Here is an 18983-nt window from a genome sequence, read left to right as displayed (position 1 = left end):
AATTGCACAGCAAATATCGTCTTGTGTATTCCTTACTCTCTTTTGTTTTCTCACTTTGTTTCTATTCAGTTTAGACAGAAGGCATTTATAAGCATTTCTCTACCAAATGGGGCATATTGAAAGTAAATATGGCTGCCTTGCAGAGGCCCTGTGACCACTTGTCAGCCTTTTCTCTTATCCCCCTGCCGCTCTTCCTCCCACCTCCTGCACCACTTTCCTCAAGAAGCAGCCTGTGGTCTAGCCTTCCTTTGCACCTGTGACTTTATATGACCACGACAGTGCTCACCTCTTTTTCTCTAGTTTGAATGAGGCATCCCTTATACATAAGACAGACCCCTTCCCTTCTGTGGAATCTTGTAGCATCAGTTATTTCCTCTCTTCTGCCTTCTCCTTGAGATTGAATTCTTCAGAGCTCAAAGAAGAGCTTGTCTTTCCAGTGTTAACACACACACATCCCCAAACAAATACCCCTCTCAGTCCCTCCATATCACTTTTATCCTTACAGCCTAGTTTTTCAGTAGAAAGATCCATATTCAAAGATTCTAGTTTCTCACTTCTTTTTAATTGATTACTCTTTGCAAAATTAAGTAAGAAAAAAAATGTTCTTTCAGAAGGAAAATACAAAATCAGAAAGTATGTCTCTCGTTTAAGAAGAGAAACAGATTTGTTTTCTCTCTTGCTATCTAGATTTCTCAGGGTAAGAGCCAAAGTCCCAAAGCACCTTGCATTTTGTCATCACAGATATTTTTGTTGGCAAAAATCTCTTGGCAACAAAAGGAAAAAATACAAAAACAATCTTTTATTGTAAAATTTGTTTATAATCCAAGAGGCAATATATCTTTGAACCCCTTGTACTGGAGTTTGTTTTCAGGTTGATGGACTGACCAGGTGAAAAGAAATAATGGTTCTTCAACTGAAACATTTGATATAGAATAGAATGAACCAGCTGGATGTTTGCTAATCTTTTTTTCTTAAGGTGCATTATTGAAAAAGATATAAAAAGGCCATGTAAACTCTTTCTGGTTAAAGGGAGCAATTTCTAAATGCTCTCTTCCTCCCATGGTAGAGCCCTTGATAAAGTAATTTCTGACTTTTCCCCCTGGATCCTAAACACAGCACAGTGCCTCGTCTGAAAATCACCTTCCATGTCAGCCACACTCAGAATTCCAGCTTATACCTCTAGAGTTCTTCTGATGTGCTCTGTGCAGGTCCCCTCCTGATGACATCCTCCTGTCACAGGCAGTGGACATTGCAGATGACTTCTCTGTGGTCTTTGATTTTGATGACCCATCCCTCTTGTGAAAGTCCCTCAGTTCTGTAGGAGTGGGCTCTCCTAGCTTTTCCAATTCCTCCTCTGTTCTGGGTCCTTTCCCCAGGGTCCTTTCCTTGGCTCTCTTCTAACTCCCCATAATCACCCTTGATTGTCTCAGTCCTGTGGCTTCCCCTGCCAATAATCCTGTGAATTCCTAATCTCCATCCTGGCCCTTATCTTTCTCCTGAACTCCAAACCCATGTGCACAATTGTCTTCTACCTTGATGGCCCCCAGGCAGTAAAGCTGAATAGGCTGGAACTGTGATCTCTTCCTCAAACTTGTTTTTCCTCCCTCACAGTGTAGCCCCACACCTGAGGGTCACTCTAGCTCTCCGACATATTTAATTGGCGGCCCAGTGTTGCCTTTTCAACTCCTTACTACCTTTTGTCTTGGCCCCCTTCTCTCTATCCCCACTGCCACTGCCCCAGATCTGATCTTATCAGTCCTCACCTGTAGCGTGGACAGAGTTTCCCAGCTGCATACCTCCTCCTGCTCATACACCTCACCAGTGCATTCTCCACCTGGATCTTTTTTTTTTTTTTAATTTGGCTGCACCGGTCTTAGTTGCAGCACACGAGATCTTCAGTCTTTGTTATAACATGAGGGATCTTTAGTTGCGGTTTGTGGGATGGGATCTGGTTCCCTGACCAGGGATCGAACCCAGACCCCCTGCACTGGGAGCGTGGATTCTTAGCCACTGGACCACAAGGGAAGTCCCTCCACTTGGATCTTTTAATGATACCAGAGAGATCATTTTAAGATGCACATCTGATCATGTCACTTCTTTATTGAATACCCCTGCTAATCACCACTCTTGAGAGTGTCAACTAAAAAATGTTACTTGCTATCCAGCTCTACAAGAATCAGGTCATTAGCCACTGTAGCTGCTGACTTCCAACATACCCTGAATGGAATTCAGGGTGGAGATTAGGAAAGAAGCACTCTGTGCTCTGGGAAAAGCTGGCAGAACAGGCGTTCAGATAGATATTTTCAGGAGAAAATTTTATGAACCAATTTCTTGCATCTTCTCATATCTAGAAAAGCACTAAAATCATTAACAGAGACATCTGCTCCCTCATGACTAGGAATAGCCCTCTGCCAAAATGTGTGTTTGATTGCATGTACCCCCTGCTTTACCAGAATCATATCTAAACCGACCTTCCCCCAGTCTGTTCAGAGCAGTTCCTCAGACCTGTCTGAGAGGCAGTCTCCCAGGCTGTAGTCCTCAGTAAGCCCCAGATAAAACTGGGCTCATAGCTGTCACATTTTGTGTTTTAACACCCTTGAACACAGCATAAAAGATTGTTAATTGGCCCACTCACCTAAGTTATGCATTGTAACTTTCTTGGAGGAGTCTCAGACTCAGAGGCCTACAGTGGAAGGAACAGTTGGGATCAGGTTGGGGTGTTGTAAACTGGAGAGTTCATTACCCCATTTTGAGGAGATATTCTTTGGCCCCAGCCAGTTGTTGCCAGGTGGAAATTTGGGCCCACCACAGCCAAATCAATCTTTTTTTTTTTATGTTAAACTTTCTGTTTATTAAGTATTGTTGTCATTGTTTAGTTGCTAAGTCATGTCTGACTCTTTGTGACCCCATGAACTATAGCCTGCCAGGCTCCTCTGTCTATGGAATTGTCTAGGCAAGAATACTGGAGTGGGTTGCCATTTCCTTCTCTAGGAGATCTTCCTGACCGAGGGTTCAAACCTGCATCTCCTGCATTGGCAGGCAGATTCTTTACCACTGAGCCACCAGGGAAGCCCTTATTAAATATTAGAAACTAATTAAAAAAATTAAAAAACATTATGTGGTAGTTCATTATGAGAGTGAAAAAGAAAAACACATGGTCTGTGGACCACAGTAAACACATCTGTATAAGATGGTGCAGAATTGATGCCTGTGTCTGTAAGTACCCCCTGTATTCTGTATCTTAGAGGCATACAACTTCTTCCAGTGCCCTAAATGTGTCTTATGCCTCCTCACCTTTGTTTCTGCTGGGCTTGTTCTGTTTGATATGCCCTCTTTCCTCCCCACACTCTTACCCACCCCCATCTTCTTCCAAAGAAATACTAAGGAATTGGGGATTTTTTCCTTGTTAAGACTCCCCTCATAGGTCCTTCCTCTCTGAAGTATTTCTTAACATTCCTTCACCTTGTTTTAGGGAGAACCAACTCTCTTTCCTTTGCACTCCAATAGGTTTTTATGAAATTTTGTTTTTGTTTTTGTGATACAATCTCAAGACTGTAAGCTCCAAAAAGGACGTATTTCATGTCTAATCCCCTCCCCCTGCCCCACCCCGTGAGCCAAAGGTGCAAAAAACTAAGGGCTAGAAAGGTGGGATAGTTAGGGGCAGAAGGGGGAAGTTCAAGACCTACCTGCTGGTTCAGTGGTTAAGACTCCCCACTGCCACTGCAGGGGGCACAGGTTCGATCCCTAGTCAGGGAACTAAGATCCTGCATGCCACATGGTGCAGCCAAAATAAAAGAAGTGAGAGGATCAGACACTGCTGTGTTCCCAGAGAAAGGAACAGCTGCTGCCTCCCACCCCCTTTTTGGATAGCATGTGCTGGGGGCAGGGCGGCAGTACCAGGACATTCAGTTGTGTAAGGGGATATGAGAAAGGAGGTAACTTGCGACTAGGTCCAGGATGGGGTCTGAGAAAGCACAGCAAACTCTGGAGCTCCCTTCTGCACTGGTGAGATGTCCCAGAGGATATGTACATAAGGCAACAGAATGTATCAACACAGAGAGGGCCTCCATAGCCTGCCTGCCTGGCTTCCTGGCCGAGCCTGCTTTAGGAGAGCGGACACGGTTTCACATCATTTGAGAAGGGCTTGGAAGTTCGCCAGGAGGCAGAATGAGAGCAGGTGGGCCGGAAGGGGTCTCTTGGTCAGAAGACCAGCCGTGGTGAGGGTCTGTGCCATGTGGCTGGGGACCAGATGGGATTTCAGCCCCCTCAGCAAATGCTGGCCTGGAGGGTCATCCATCAGGGTTGAGGACCAGACAGGGCTGAATATCTCAGCTGAAGCCAGTGAGGGCAGACGATGGTGACAAGGGACGGATGCCTTCTCCAGGTATCGTGATGCTGCACAAGCCCCATGAGCTTGGAAACCACCCAGGGAAAAGGAGGGGAGGATAAAGTCCAGACTGAATTTAAACTTGAAATAACTAAATGTCTTCGGGAGCCAGGAGTATGATTTCTGCCAGCAGGTGGAATTGAAGCTTGAGATAGAGAATATGCGGAGAAAACTTACTAGTCTCTCTGGACATCAATCTTTTCATCTGGCAAAGAGAAGGGCCATTCAGCATCCCTCCTTCAGAGGGTTATTTTGAGGGTTAAATGAATTGATAGGTGCATAGCACTTAGAATGGTGCACACAGCCAGTCATAAATGTTAGCTCTCATTATCTGCAGAATGCACACATATGCACATACATACCTCAAGCAAGCAAGCTGAAAAACAGAAAGTGATGGGAACATAAAGACAATGCTTGCCATCTTTTCCTATTGCAGGGCTGTGCTTCTGTGCAAGTGAACCAGGAAATTGGAGTTCCTGCCCTTTGGAGCTTTCAGTTTAAGAAACAATCAAACTTCTGACAATTCCTACTACTGTTGCTCAAGCTGAATTATCAGTAAATATTGACTGCATGCTAAATGAATTCAGACAGTGGCACTGACAAGGCTGGCTGGCATTTCAGGCATGGTTTTTAGGGTCTTTGCATGTGGAGGGTTGCTGGGATCTCCCCCTCAACTTTGCGCCTTTATGGGCTTAACTTTATCAATATACCCACATTGAGTAGTCTTCCTGTGACCCCCTCTCTTACTTTTTCTCCATTTTTCTCTATTATATATTACACATAAAAATATTTCCTGTTCAGTCAACCTTTTTAGTAGTTTAAAAGAGTTATTGGTCAATTTCATAATACTGTATCAGTGTAAGTGTTATTGCTAGGAATTAGTAGCCAAAATATGTGATAAAGTTTTCCTTGTGGCTACCTGGATCATTCCTACTTTGTCCATCCTAACAGTTTTAGGATTTATAACCATATTATTTTTTTCACCTTTCACAATTCTGTAGTCACAGTTAGTGTCTATCAGTGTCTATTATAATCCTGTACTATTGGCTTTCAGCCAGATAATTACTGCTGGAGCGATGTGCAGAAAACTGGCCACTTTCCTGAGTACTAGCTGCAGGCTTTCTCAATCATCCTGCTTCCCTGTTCTTCACGATTTTCAGGCAGTCATGGTTTTCTTATTTTGTACTCATTATGCAGAAGTTCAAAACTTAGCCCTGTCAAAGGAGCTGAGAGCCTGCCCTGTTTTCTGCCACCCAAACCAAATAAACCTATAAACACATAAAGTCCATTAAAAAAAAAAATTCCACATTACATTGGGAAAAAACTTTTTTCCCCCTGGTGCTGTGTCTTCTCTAGGAAATCACCAGACCGGAGGCCTTTGTGGAGCTTGAGTTAGGCCCTTATTCATTAGGATGATGTTGCATTGATTTTGGATAGTGTGTTACAGAATCCAGATGCTGCTTCTTTCCATCTTAATTGGGTGTGGGGGTGTGGTGGTGAGGGGAACAGCACCCTTTCTTTCAAAATACTCATGTTTTTCTCCCATGTTAAAATTCATTCATGACTAAATCAGTATAGAGAAGCCTTTGGAAACCTTTTTATTCTGCAGAGTTCTGGGTACAAACACATCCTGCAGTGGCCATGAATACCAGGCTCCCGTGTCCTTCAAGGGAGAAGGATGGGCTGGGTAATGAGCCAAAAGGTGGGACTCCGGCAGGCTCTTTTAGCTCAGACAGAAGCAAACACAAGGATAGGAAGAAGCACTCCAAAGGCCGTGGCAGGTTGCTCTCAGGAAAAGAGAATCAGTCATTTGTTTTTAAGCCTTCTATCAACGAGCCTCTACATGATTGTCACTTTTTCATTTTTCCCCCAGCTTTATTGAGATATAGCTGTATATATATTTTAAGCTGCTTCTGACCCTCAGCACTGGGTAATGGAAATGAAACTACAATTAAGTCCAGCTTCATAAGACAATGCGAGACTCAATAAGGAGAAATTGTTGTCCTTTTTTTTTTTTCTTAGCGCTTTCCTCACTCTGCTTCCCAAATTGCTTTTACTTGGGCAAGAGAGCCCACGGGAGCAAGGTCCCTCCCGCGGCTTGCTGGCTGTGGAGCTAAGCACCACTGGAATGCAGGGCTGTGAATACCCGGCCTGGGCTGTAGGCCTGATGGGAAGCCTGGAGCTGCTTGCTGAATTATTACTCCATTCTCGGCCAAAGCAGCGGGAGGCGAGATGATGAGTGAGGGAAAGAGCCCGTGGACTCCAATGTGGGCTGAGGGAACCAAAACAAACACAGAGAAGACAGGCCAATATTTAAATCTGTTTAAAGGATGGAGCATGCAGGAATGTTTGACTCTATTTTGTCTAGCGAACAGATTTCATTTCTTAATAGCCATGCTAGTTGGCGGAAACCAGCATTGGGAAGGGAGCTGTTTTCCTGCCCCTTTGCCCACGCCTCTTGCAGCTCTCAGGGACATCTCCCCTTTTCTTTTTTGGTACTTAGGATGGCCTGCAAGTTGTAGACTGAGTCAGGTTCTGGTTGTGTATGCCTGGTACATCCCCCTGTTGTTTCTCCTTCCGGAATAAACTTTGCCTAAGAAAAGTGGGGGTGAGGAGAAGACCATGGAGACTGCAATCAAAGCATTTCACAAATTCTGATTTCCCAGTTTCCAGGCTGCTCAGCCCCAGTTGAACAGCATTAATTTGGACACAGAGCCTTTCCTCACTCCCTCTCCAGCTGTTGCATGTGCTTTTCTCTGGGTGGTGTTTTTTATTTTTTTAAATCCCTCCCTTGGATATTTTTTTAAATGATTTTTTTTAAATGACTGCACAGCATATGGGATCTTAGTTCCCTGACCAGGAATTGAACCTGGTTCTGTGGTGAAAGTGCTGCATCCTAACCACTGGATCGCCAGGGAGTTCCCTGGATTTTATTCTTTTTTTTTTTTACCACCTCAGACAGGTCTTCATTCTTCCTGTATCTCCCCACTTTCCCACTCCAGACCACCCTCCCAGACTCCCACTGCATTTTCAAACATGTCCCGACATGTTCAACAGCGGTTGCTAGCTTTCCTTCAGCCTCCTGCCACTGTCACTGGCTGCTGCTGCTGCTGCTAAGTCACGTCAGTCGTGTCCGACTCTGTGAGACCCCACAGATGGCAGCCCACCAGGCTCCGCCGTCCCCGGGATTCTCCAGGCAAGAACATTGGAGTGGGTTGCCACTTCCTTCTCCAATGCATGAAGGTGAAAAGTGAAAGTGAAGTTGCTCAGTCGTGTCCAACTCTTTGCGACCCCATGGACTGCAGCCCACCAGGCTCCTCTGTCCATGGGATTTTCCAGGCAAGCGTACTGGAGTGGGGTGCCATTGCCTTGGGGAAGCCAGTTGTGTACCTCCTTGATCTGTTGTTTTATGACAAGTATTAATACTTTTCAGTGACTGGATACCAAGTATTTTGATGAACATTAGATGATCATTCAAACACATATTCTGTCCTTGCAATAACATAATAAGATGGAATGTTGGTTAACAGTGAGAATATATGTGTATGTGTGTACACACACACACACACACCCTCATTTTGATCTATGGGGAGACCTTATTATACAAAAAGGGCACAGAGACAAATCTCTGTTTACTATGATTGTCCCAGAAAGTTGCCACTTTCAGTTTCTTTTTATATCTTTCACTTTAAGGAGTGTTGGAGGACCTAGTTTATCATGAGTGGCATGGGCTTCTAGATAGTAATTTTTCAATCACACTATTAATGAAAGTAGACATGGTTCAGGCTTCAGTTCAGTTCAGTTCAGTCGCTCAGTCATGTCTGATTCTTTGCGACCTCATGAACCGCAGCACACCAGGCCTCCCTGTCCATCACTAACTCCCTAAGTCCACCCAAACCCATGTCCATCGAGTTGGTGATGCCATCCAGCCATCTCATCCTCTGTCGTCCCCTTCTCCTCCTGCCCTCAATCTTTCCCAGCATCAAGGCCTTTTCCAATGAGTCAGCTCTTCGCATCAGGTGGCCAAAGTATTGGAGTTTCAGTTTCAACATCAGTCCTTCCAATGAACACCCAGGATTGATCTCCTTTAGGACGGACTGGTTGGATCTCCCTGCAGTCCAAGGGACTCTCAAGAGTCTTCTCTAACACCACAGTTCAAAAGCATCACTTCTTTGGCACTCAGCTTTCTTTATAGTCCAACTCTCACATCCATACATGACTACTGGAAAAACCATAGCCTTGACTAGATGGACCTTTGTTGGTAAAGTAATGTCTCTGCTTTTTAATATGCTATCTAGATTGATCATAACTTTCCTTCCAAGGAGTAAGCGTCTTTTAATTTCATGGCTGCAATCACCATCTGCAGTGATTTTGAGCTCAGAAAAATAAAGGCTGCCACTGTTTCCACTGTTTCCCCATCTATATGGTATGAAGTGATGGGACCAGATGCCATAATCTTAGTTTTCTGAATGTTGAGCTTTAAGCGAACTTTTTCACTCTCCTCTTTCACTTTCATCAAGAGGCTCTTTAGTTCTCGTTCACTTTCTGCCATAGGGGTGGGATCATGTGCATATCTGAGGTTATTGATATTTCTCCCGGCAATCTTGATTCCAGCTTGTGCTTCCTCCAGCCCAGCGTTTCTCATGATGTACTCTGCATATAAGTTAAATAAGCAGGGTGACAATATACAGCCTTGACGTACTCCTTTTCCTATTTGGAACCAGTCTGTTGTTCCATGTCCAGTTCTAACTGTTGCTTCCTGACCTGCATACAGGTTTCTCAAGAGGCAGGTCAGGTGGTCTGGTATTCCCATCTCTTTCAGAATTTTCCAGTTTCAAGCTTAGTTCCTTCAATAGTTGAAAGCAATCTAGGCTCATAACTGTAGAGGGCGCTCATGTCTTAATAATAGCACTGCCATTGCCACTAGAAGCAGCAACCAGGTGGTGGGAAGAGAGTATCTTTTTATCACTAGATTATTTTATGGGAAAGGATATAAGGCACATTTGATTTTCATATTACCCCTCTAATTTGTTTTTCTTATGAATAAATTCATCTTCTAATTTGCATTCTTTGGTTACAGTTTTGTTAAAAGTGCATAAGCCCTGCCCAGTGAAAATTCACCTCTTCAATATTTCATACCTTGTGTTGCTTCTGCCCCTTGGTAACCAGTACCGTGTGTGCAGGGAGCTATAGGTGATCTTCCCCAAATGGCAACTGGAGCAGGACACCCTCTGCAATAAAAGCCTTTAGTGGTTTTTGATCTCATTTGGAATGAACCCCTCTCTTCTTACTGTGCTGACCAAGGCCTTGTAGGATATAGCAGCCTCTTTTGACTTGTCAACCTTGCCCCTGCCCTCAACTCCTTGCTGCTATCAAGGCCGACTCTGGGACAGTTTATATACCATGCCAAGTGGTCCACTCTCAGTGTCCGCCTGCTGAGTGAGCCCATCCACCTGCCACCTCATGGCTGGCTGCTATCTACTTCTTAGTCCCTTGCTTTATATAAATTCCTCAGAGAGACTTTCCTCTTTGTCTACCCTACCTAAAATAGGCCCTTCCACACTCAGCTTTTTTTTAATTAGGAAAATTTGAATTGCATTATGATTCACCTAGCAGTTGACATTGTAGTGAATTCTAGTGTGGAATTCGCCATTGAAAAATGTACAATCCAGTAGGTTTTCGTGTATTCACGAGATTGCACTATTATCACAACTACCTAACTTCAGAACATTTCCACCACCCTAAAAAGCAACTGCATACTATTAGGAAGTCACTCCTTACCCCCCATTCCTCTCAGCCCCTCCATCCACAAATGTCTTTATGGATTCTACCTTCTGTCCTTGGATTTGCCCCCTTCTGGACATTTGATACCCACCTCTTTTGAACCATTAAAAAACCCTGTTTGTTTTGTTTCTGGCACATATGCATTTGTTTGTTTACCTGTTTATCACTTATTTATCATTTGTGCTCCATGGATATGAGTAGAGTTTTTTTCCAACCCAGTCAGCCTAGCAATGCAGTGAGTCAGCCTCTTGCTGTGGGAGTGAATCAGCATGGTGGTGTGATCTTCCTGATGCAGGAATTGAACCTGGGTCTCCTGCATTGCAGGTGGTTTCTTTACTGTCTGAGCCACCAGGGAAGCCTATATCTATCTATGTATGTATGTATGTATCTATCTATAAGAAGGAAGTGGCAGCCCACTCCAGTATTCTTGCCTGGAAAACTCTTTGGACAGAGGAGCCTGGTGGACTAGAGACCATGGAGTTACAAAGAATTGGACACGACTGAGAAACTAATACACACACACATACACACACACACATATGAAGAGAGATTGAGAGGGAGAGAGAGGCTTGTTTTGGTTTTTAATCTGCAGAGTGTACTGGTTGGCTGGAGACCCAGGCATGTGCTGATTAGTACTATAGTTCAAGTCTGAAGGCCACCTGTGCAAAATTCCCTCTTGCACAGGGTAGGTCAGTTTTTGTTCTAGTCAGGCCTTCAACTAATTGGATGAGGCCCACCCATATAATCAGGGAGTAACCTGCTTTACTCAAAGTCCACCAGCTTAAATGTTAATCACATCCAAAGCAACCTCACAGAAACATCTAGAATAATGCGTGGCCACATGTCTGAGCCTTGTGGCCCAGGCAAGTTGTCACATACATTTAACCATTAAAGCCCGTAGTTGATGCTTGGGTTCAACCTGGGCTGGGCTGGAATGCAAGGACAGTATTGCTGGAGAACTTTCTGTTTCCCACTTGGTGAAGAGAGTCCAGGTCCCACCTGTGGAAGGTGAAACTGGTCAGTTCTCCAAGGGTGGTGCTTGTGGGTAGGGATGCGTGATTTGCCCAGAAAACAAGCATGTTCCTGAGACCTACCTTTTGCCTGGGGAGGGGGTTTGTGAGCAGATAGTTCCTGTACTTTTTAGTTGGATGGGCCTCAGGAACCTAGTAATCATCATCCAAAGAGGGCACACTTGGTGCTGGTTGGTGCCATCTCTTGATTGCATTCTGTTCATTTATTCAACAAACATTTGTTGAATGTCTATTATATGCCAGGTCCTTTCTAGTTCTGAGGAAACAGCAGTGTACCAAGCCAGACAAAAATTGCTATTCTCAAGAAATTTACATTCTGGGCAGTGAAGAGAGGCAGATATTTAAAGAAAACAAACAAAAAATAGGTCCTAGACCAACTGATGATAAGTGCAGAGGAGGAACATCAAGGTGAGGCAGGAAACAGGGAATGCCATTGTTGCAGGGTGGGTGGGGGGCTGGTGCTTTGCATTATGGAGTGGTCAGGGAAGAATTCACTGGAAGAAAAGTTACCTTTTGAGTAAAGAGCAAGTCATGTAGATAACAGGAGGAAGAGAACTCTGGGCACGGGGAACAGCTGATGCAAAGGCACTGAGAAAGGAGTGTGTCTGGAATAGAACGAAAGTGGGGAGAGTAGTGGGTGGTACAGTTAGAGAAATAAGAGTAGGCCAGAGCAGGTGGGGCCCTGAAGGTCACAGCGAGGGCTCCTGCTCCTACTCTGAGAGAGGTGGAAGCCGAAGGAAGGCTTTGTGCTCAGGAGCGATGTGACCTGGCTGCTCTTCTGACGTGTGTGTGGGGGAGGTGGAAGGGTCTTAGTTCATCTGGGCTTACACCACAGACTGGGTGGCCAATAAACCATGGAAATTTACTTCTCACAGTTCTGGAGGTTGAGAAGTTTGAGAGCAAGGCACAGGCAAATTTGGTGTCTGGTGAGACCTGCCTTCCGGTTCATAGATGGCTGACTTCTCACTGCATCCTCCCGTGGTGGAAGGGGCGTGGGAGCTCTCTGGGCCCTCTTTTATAAAAGCTCTAATCCCATTCCTGAGGACCTTACCCGCATGACCTAATCACCTCCTAAAGGTCCCGCCACCAAATACTATCACCTGAGGGGTCAGTATTTCAACATATGGATTTTGTGGGGACACAAACATTCAGACCACTGCAGGGAGGGTGAAGCAGAAGCAGGGAGATTCTGCTGCGATTCAGGGGAGAGATGGTGGCGCCATGAATGGGGTGGTGGTGAGAATAACTGGGTTTTAGGTCTGTTTTGAAGCATTTGCTGGACAGAATGGAGCCCCTGTGGAGTATGTATGGGTGGTGGGGGGAGGGTTAACATATACATTCCCATCCAGTCCTTTTGCACCTTTACAGTCAAGGTGGGAAGAAGATGGCCTTAGGTTGTTAGGATTCTTGTCCTCAGTGAGAATGTCCGAGGGCTGCCTTTGGGGCTGTCATAGGATATGTGATCAGTTTTGTCTCTAAGGGAGAGAAACCCATCCTGGGGCCAGTGGCCGTGGTCAAGAGTGGATTGACCCAACCACCCATCCTCCAAGCCTTGTGCACTGAGGGCATCCTGGGCCCTGTGGCCATTCAAAGGAAGTGACCTCATCAGTGTGCCTTTCAAGCCACACAGGATGGGTCCTTGTGCGACATTCAGCCATCGCTTTGGTTTACACCAAATTCAACAACTTGTGGCCTGCAGATCCTCAGTATAAATAGCTGGAAAAGCCTGACCTTGACAACCTCATTTCTCATTCCTTTCTAGTTACAGGTAATAGAGCTGAAAATGTGGTTTTAATTATAGCACTAATGAAAACTGAAAATCCAGACAGACACTTGACGAACTCTGCTGTGCTTTATATTACATTTGTGCTAACTACAAAGTGCCCAGCTGGGTGTAACATTATCCCCCTTTCCTCGAGCATCCGCCTGACTGAAGCTGTATAATTGATGTGTACTTTGGCAGGAGGTCAGCTTAAAGGGTTTTTTTTTTTAAGATTTTTTTTAAAGCATCTTTAATGGTATTTGGGGGAAAGGAATACGTTTATTACCTGGGTTGGGAGAACATTTCTATAGGTTGCCTGACACTCCCCACCCCCATTCCAAACTTCTAGAGCATTCCACACATTACCTTCAGGAACCTCCAGGGCCAGAAGCGAGCAGAGAGACTTTAACTTGAAGTCACACACCTTTGTCCTTGGCCATTGACGCTTCCTGGGTGAAACAGTGCCTTGCCATGCAACTCTGCTCAGCTCCCTGTGCCTTCCTTCCTATCAGAAGGGTGTGTGCTGTGTCTATGAAAGGAGAGTGGTAGCTGCCAGGAGAGGGGGCTGCAGCCACGTGTGCCCATCTGTCCTCACCTCTGTGCCCGTCTCTCCTCACCTCTCGGCCTGTGGCTTCCGTGTGGCCTCTAAGGAAGTTCAGAAGTAGGGTTGTCAAATAAAATATAGGATGCTCAGTTCAATTTCAATTTCAGAGAAATAGCAAATGGTTAAAAATTAAAAAGCGTTTCCCCCATTAAAAATTTTTAATTTTTAACTGTTGTTTATCTGAAACTCAAATTTACACTTGGTATCCTGTAGTTTTACTTGTTGAATCTGGTAACCCTACTCAACAGGGTTTCTGAGACTGCATACGTTTTCTGCAAGGACTTCTGAAAGAATTCTTGCCCATGGCTTAAAGCAAATATAGATCCTCATTTGGAAACAAGGTAAGGTTACTTCTGTTCTAGCCCACCGCAGGCTCCATTCACACCCCACCTGACTGTGAAATCCCCCTTGCTTCCTGCTCCTTAGGTCACAGAGAGTGCCACAAATCCACCCCCATGGTTCTAGAATGACTGGAATTTATGGCATTGCCTACCTCAAAAATAACAGTAGGTTCTTCAGAGACCCACTGATGATAATGGCATCTTTACTGACTTGGTTGGTGACCTGGTCAAGCTGCATAATCTCTTTCTTGTTTAATTTATGTTCTTTCTGTTTTTATTTGAATATTTGAATTGGTAATATATTTTCATATTACATGTATGGATATCAAAAAAACTCAAAAAGTAAGAAATCTCCTGTTCCCTTCTAATGTCCAGCCATCCAATTCCCTTCCCCACTGGCAACAAATACTGTTAGTTTATTACTTACTATTCTAGACATATTTATGCATATATATGTAAATAAGTAAAAGTCTTCCTTCCTCCCCATTTCTATATAATTGTTAGCATACTGTACCCACTGTACTTGGTATACTGAAAGCATTCTCCTTTTTTAATTTACTGTATCTTACAGATCTTGTATCATGACACAAAGACCTTTCTTATTCATTTAAAAAATTTATTTATTTGCTTATTTGGCTGTATGGGTCTTAGTGGTGGCACACGGGACCTTTTAGTTGCAGTATGTAGGGTCAAGTTCCTTGACCAGGGATTAAACCCAGGCCCCCTGCATTGGGAGTATGGAGTTTTAGCCACTGGACCAGCAGGGAAGTCCCTTATTCATTTTTCATGGCTACATAATATTACATTGTGTGGCTTTATCATATTATTTAATCAGTCTCCTTTGTTGGACATTCACATGAATTCCAGTTGTTTGCTGTTACAAACAACAATAAGGAACATGCATCATTTTTCATGTACATAAATATGCGTGCATGTGTGCTCAGTTGCTTCAGTCATATCCAACTTTTTGTGACCCTGTGGACTGTAGCCCCCCAGGCTCCTTTGTCCATGGGATTCTCCAGGCAAGAATACTGGAGTGGGTTGCCATTCCCTTCTCCAGGGGATCTTCCCTGACTCAGGGATCAAACCCACATCTCTTATGCCTCCTGCATTGGCAGGCAGGTTCTTTACCACTAGTGCCACCTGAGAAGCCCATATGTGTTCTTCAGTTAAATTCCTAAACGTGGCTTGTTGAGCCAAAGAGTGTATGCATTTATAGTTTGCCGGATTTCTCTGTTAGTTTCCTATTGCTGTAAGACATGACCACTAACGTGGTGGCATAAAACAACACAAAAGTGTTATCTTACAGTTCTAGAGGTCAGAAGTCTGAAAATCAAGGAGTCAGCAGGGCTGTGATCCTTCTGGAGGCTCTACAGAAGAATTCATTTCCTGCCTCTTTCAGTTCTAGAGTCTGCCTTCACTCCTTGGCTTGTGACCCCTTCCTTCATCTTCAAGGCAGATGTGTAACATCTTCAAATCTCTCTTTCTCTGATCTCTGCTTCCATCATCACATCTGCTCTGACTCTGACTTTCCTGCTTCCCCTTTATACAGACTCTTGTGATTATATTTAGCACACTTGGATAACACGGGAGAATCTCCCACTTCAAGATCCATAACTTTAATCACATCTGCAAAGTCCCTTTTTTACCATGTAAGGTAATATAGTCACAGGCTGTAGGCTGTCATGTTGGCCATCTTTGTGGGTCATTACTCAGACTACGACACATAGAGAATTTGTACCAAATTAAACTCCCATCATAGCATGTGCATTCGAATTATTTGCAACTTTATCAATCCAGTAGATTAAGTAAATGATAACTCCATTTTAAATTTAGGTGGATGAGGACATCTATCCAAGACCTTTCCTTTCTTCTTTAATTGTTCAAATCGTTACTTATTTTTCTATTAGGTTTTCAGTTGAGAAATGACTATATATGGGAGTAGGTGATGTTTCTGAGAAACAAATGGCACATATTTTTTCTAGTTTGTCATTTCTATTTCAACTTTCTTTATAAAAGCTTTTTTTTTTTTTTTTTTGCTGTGCAAAAGGTCTTATATTTATGTAGTGAAATTGGTCAAATTTATTTATGGCTTCTGGTTTAAGTCATGTTTACAAAGATCTTCTCCCCTTCAAGGTAATAAAAGAGACACTTTCTTTTTAAATTTAAATAAGTAAAAACAACACAGGAAACAACACATGTTTTTTGTTGAAAAGGTAGAAAATATAGATCAACAGCAAGAAAGAAAAGCCACTTAAAACATACATTCTGTTGTTTACTCTGTATAAGAGAGGCTTACAGACTACAGTATGTTTGCAAGTGGGGCCTAGGCAGTGGGTTGCTGAAAGTGGCCATGTGGCTTTGCAAGAGCAGTTGTGCCTATTGTGAGTATCTCTTCCTAATACCATACTCAGTAAAATCAAGTTGGTAGCTTAAAAGTGATCACAAGGAGAGTATTGGCACTATAGAAACTGTTAAATGCCACAAATCAGGCCTTTCCTCCTGGGGTACCAGTGGTTAAACATTTAAGAGCATACAACTAGAGGACTTGTGTAAAAGTCTTTTAGAAAAATCCAAAAACTGATTTTACTTGAATTTTTTGTCTATTTGGGAGAAGGAGGGAAGGAGAGGAGGGCTCATGGGTATTATCTCTATGTGGGAGGCAGTTTTATATTTGTGGTGTCTCCATATACATACATACACATTTACTAAAATAGTGTATTATATATTAAATCTGGTAACCTGCTTCGTTGTTTCCTTAATGAAATATTGTTGCCATCTTTCTATCTCAATATACATTTCATTATTTTAATATTAATAATCACATATTGTTGCTTAGTTGCAAAGTTGTGACCAACTCTTTTGTGATCCCATGGACTAGCCCACCAGGTTTCTCTGTCCATGGGATTTCACAGGCAAGAATACTGAAGTGGGTTGCCACTTCCTTCTCCAGGGGATCTTCTTGACCCAGGGATCGAACCTGTGTCTGCTGCTTGGCAGGCGGATTCTTTACTGTTGAACCACTTGGGAAGCCCCAGTAATTACACAGTATGCCACAAAATGACATTACGTTTGACCAATCCCTTATTATGAGACATTTGTGAAACTTCTGTCTGTGTCAGTTGCATCCTCTGGTTGATATGATATTAGGCTTCTAAACTCTCTCTGAAGGATGTAGAGTTTATTAGTGAAAAAACTTTCAAGTGCTTTGATGCCTTCAGATATATGAGGCCTTTGCAATGTTGGCATCAATATTCTAATTACCCTTAATAAGACAGGTCTTTTGGAAGATACCTTGGTTTCTCTTGGTATAACCTGCTCAGACCCCTTGAAACATAAATTCTGGAGCTATTCATGTGGCAATAATCACTCAGGAGGAAAGAATGGTAGCATTGGAGATGTGGATTCCAAGAGACAGAAGCCCTGCCACTGTGAGACAGACAGGGAAGGTGATAATTAAGCATAGATAAAAATAATGAGGATAAATCCCATCAACTCACTGAGAGGTTTCAGACAGGCCAGCAGGTATGGAGGATTCAGAGTAGAGAATAAGTAGACAAGATAAATTTGGGCTAGGAAACTAGGTATGACATTTCCTAGTTAGCACAGACATGAAATAAATGCATTACAATCCTTATTTCTCAAATATCCAAAATATCCTTAATCCTGCATTAGGTGTTTTGGGGAATTAAAGAGAAGTGTAAGGAATGGGTGGACTGGTTTCAATCAAGGAAAATTTGGAATTTTCATAAATTCATGAGTACCTTTGAACAACCATGTTGCAAAGCATCACTTTGTTTTTGCTGTATCTGGAACCACTGGCTACTGAGTATGTTTTCAGTGATGGCATACAAGATGACCACACTCAAGTCAGTTCAGAGTTATCGAGCCTATGGCTTTATTTGAAATGCATAATTGTTCTGAATTTGATTCCCAACTACAAAAGGGAGATAAGTTCTCTAAATTTTCTCAACCAGTACTAAGAAAGGATTAGTAATAGTGGAATTTTAGTTAGTGTCTACACCAAAGCTTTGAAAATAATCTTTTCGTGTTTCTTTGGGACTAAGGGTAAACAGACACTACCTCGTTGAAATTCTACATACTCTCTGTGGTTTCTGATTCTTAAAACATATTGTTGCCACTGGAAGGCAGTGTTGCCTAGTCACTGTGTTCAGCCAAGACCTTGGGCGGATTTGAAGATTTGGCTTGAATTTGCCAGGAATTCAGATGAGTCCAGAGATGTGCTTTTACCTCTGCCTCTTCTCTGAATCTGTTGGAGGTGCCATCCTTGTTGGATGTTTCCTTGCATCATGTGTGCTGGCATTAATTACGCGAAATCAGCCTGGCTTGTGTATATTAAACTTGTGCGACTTGAGAGGGTCTCCACTTTTCTTACATGTAAAATGGGATCATTAGCTCTTGCAATCTTAAAACTTCTTTGAAAAAAAACCAAACAGATAGTGGGATTTCCAAATAATCAGATAGAAACAACTTCATCAATGAATTATACAGGTCTCCTTCAGAAATCTCACTTAACTATTAAGTTTCATTAGTTGTTGCATGATTATCCCAGATTTTTTTTTTCCTTATCACCTATTGCACCTGGTAGAATTCTGGGTCAGTCATGAGTTATCAAAGAAAATTGGTTCAGCAATTAAGTAGCCTTTCTGCATTTTTCTTCCTATCAACAAATATTCAGGTGATGTTTTGATTTAGAAGCATACTTTAGAATTTAAGTTAGGGAGTATTCTCTATTGATTTTTTTAATAGTGGACGTCTCCTCTTTAGACTATTAATAATAATCCCTTATCTTTGTACAGTGCTGTAACAATGTAAGCCTTTGTATACATTTTCTCATTGGAGTCTCACAACAGTCTGGTGAATTTGGTGAAGGAGGAATCATGATTTTCATTTGGATACATAGGAAACAAGTTCAGGTGGAGTCATGCACCCAAAAACACTTAATCATCTTCCAGTTCCAAACTGTGCTTTTCCCTTCCTCATGCACACCGTGTATAAACAAAGGCCCCTTCACCTTGCAGGCCATGGTAGTAAGGCTGGAGTTGTAGCCTTT

The 18983-nt window shown here is 43.0% G+C and overlaps 1 long non-coding RNA gene across 2 annotated transcripts in view; it reads left to right on the top strand.

Annotated features, from left to right (window-relative positions):
• The window catches only part of LOC145513344 (uncharacterized), a 42122-nt gene that overhangs the window by 9664 nt on the left and 13475 nt on the right, over positions 1-18983 (top strand). The window contains exon 1 of one of the 2 annotated variants that reach the window (XR_014059320.1): positions 14059-14251. The exons of the other annotated variant lie outside the window; for it this stretch is intronic. This is a non-coding gene — a long non-coding RNA (uncharacterized LOC145513344). Of the gene's footprint in view, positions 1-14058; positions 14252-18983 lie in introns of those variants that run through there. 2 annotated transcript variants of the gene reach the window in all.

Source organism: Giraffa tippelskirchi, chromosome 7 (genome assembly GCF_054371585.1).
Source record: "Giraffa tippelskirchi isolate mGirTip1 chromosome 7, T2T-mGirTip1v1.2.pri, whole genome shotgun sequence".
Taxonomy (NCBI): Eukaryota; Metazoa; Chordata; class Mammalia; order Artiodactyla; family Giraffidae; genus Giraffa; species Giraffa tippelskirchi.
Note: the sequence above shows the minus strand (reverse complement) of the source record. Positions and strands in the feature narration are given on the sequence as shown.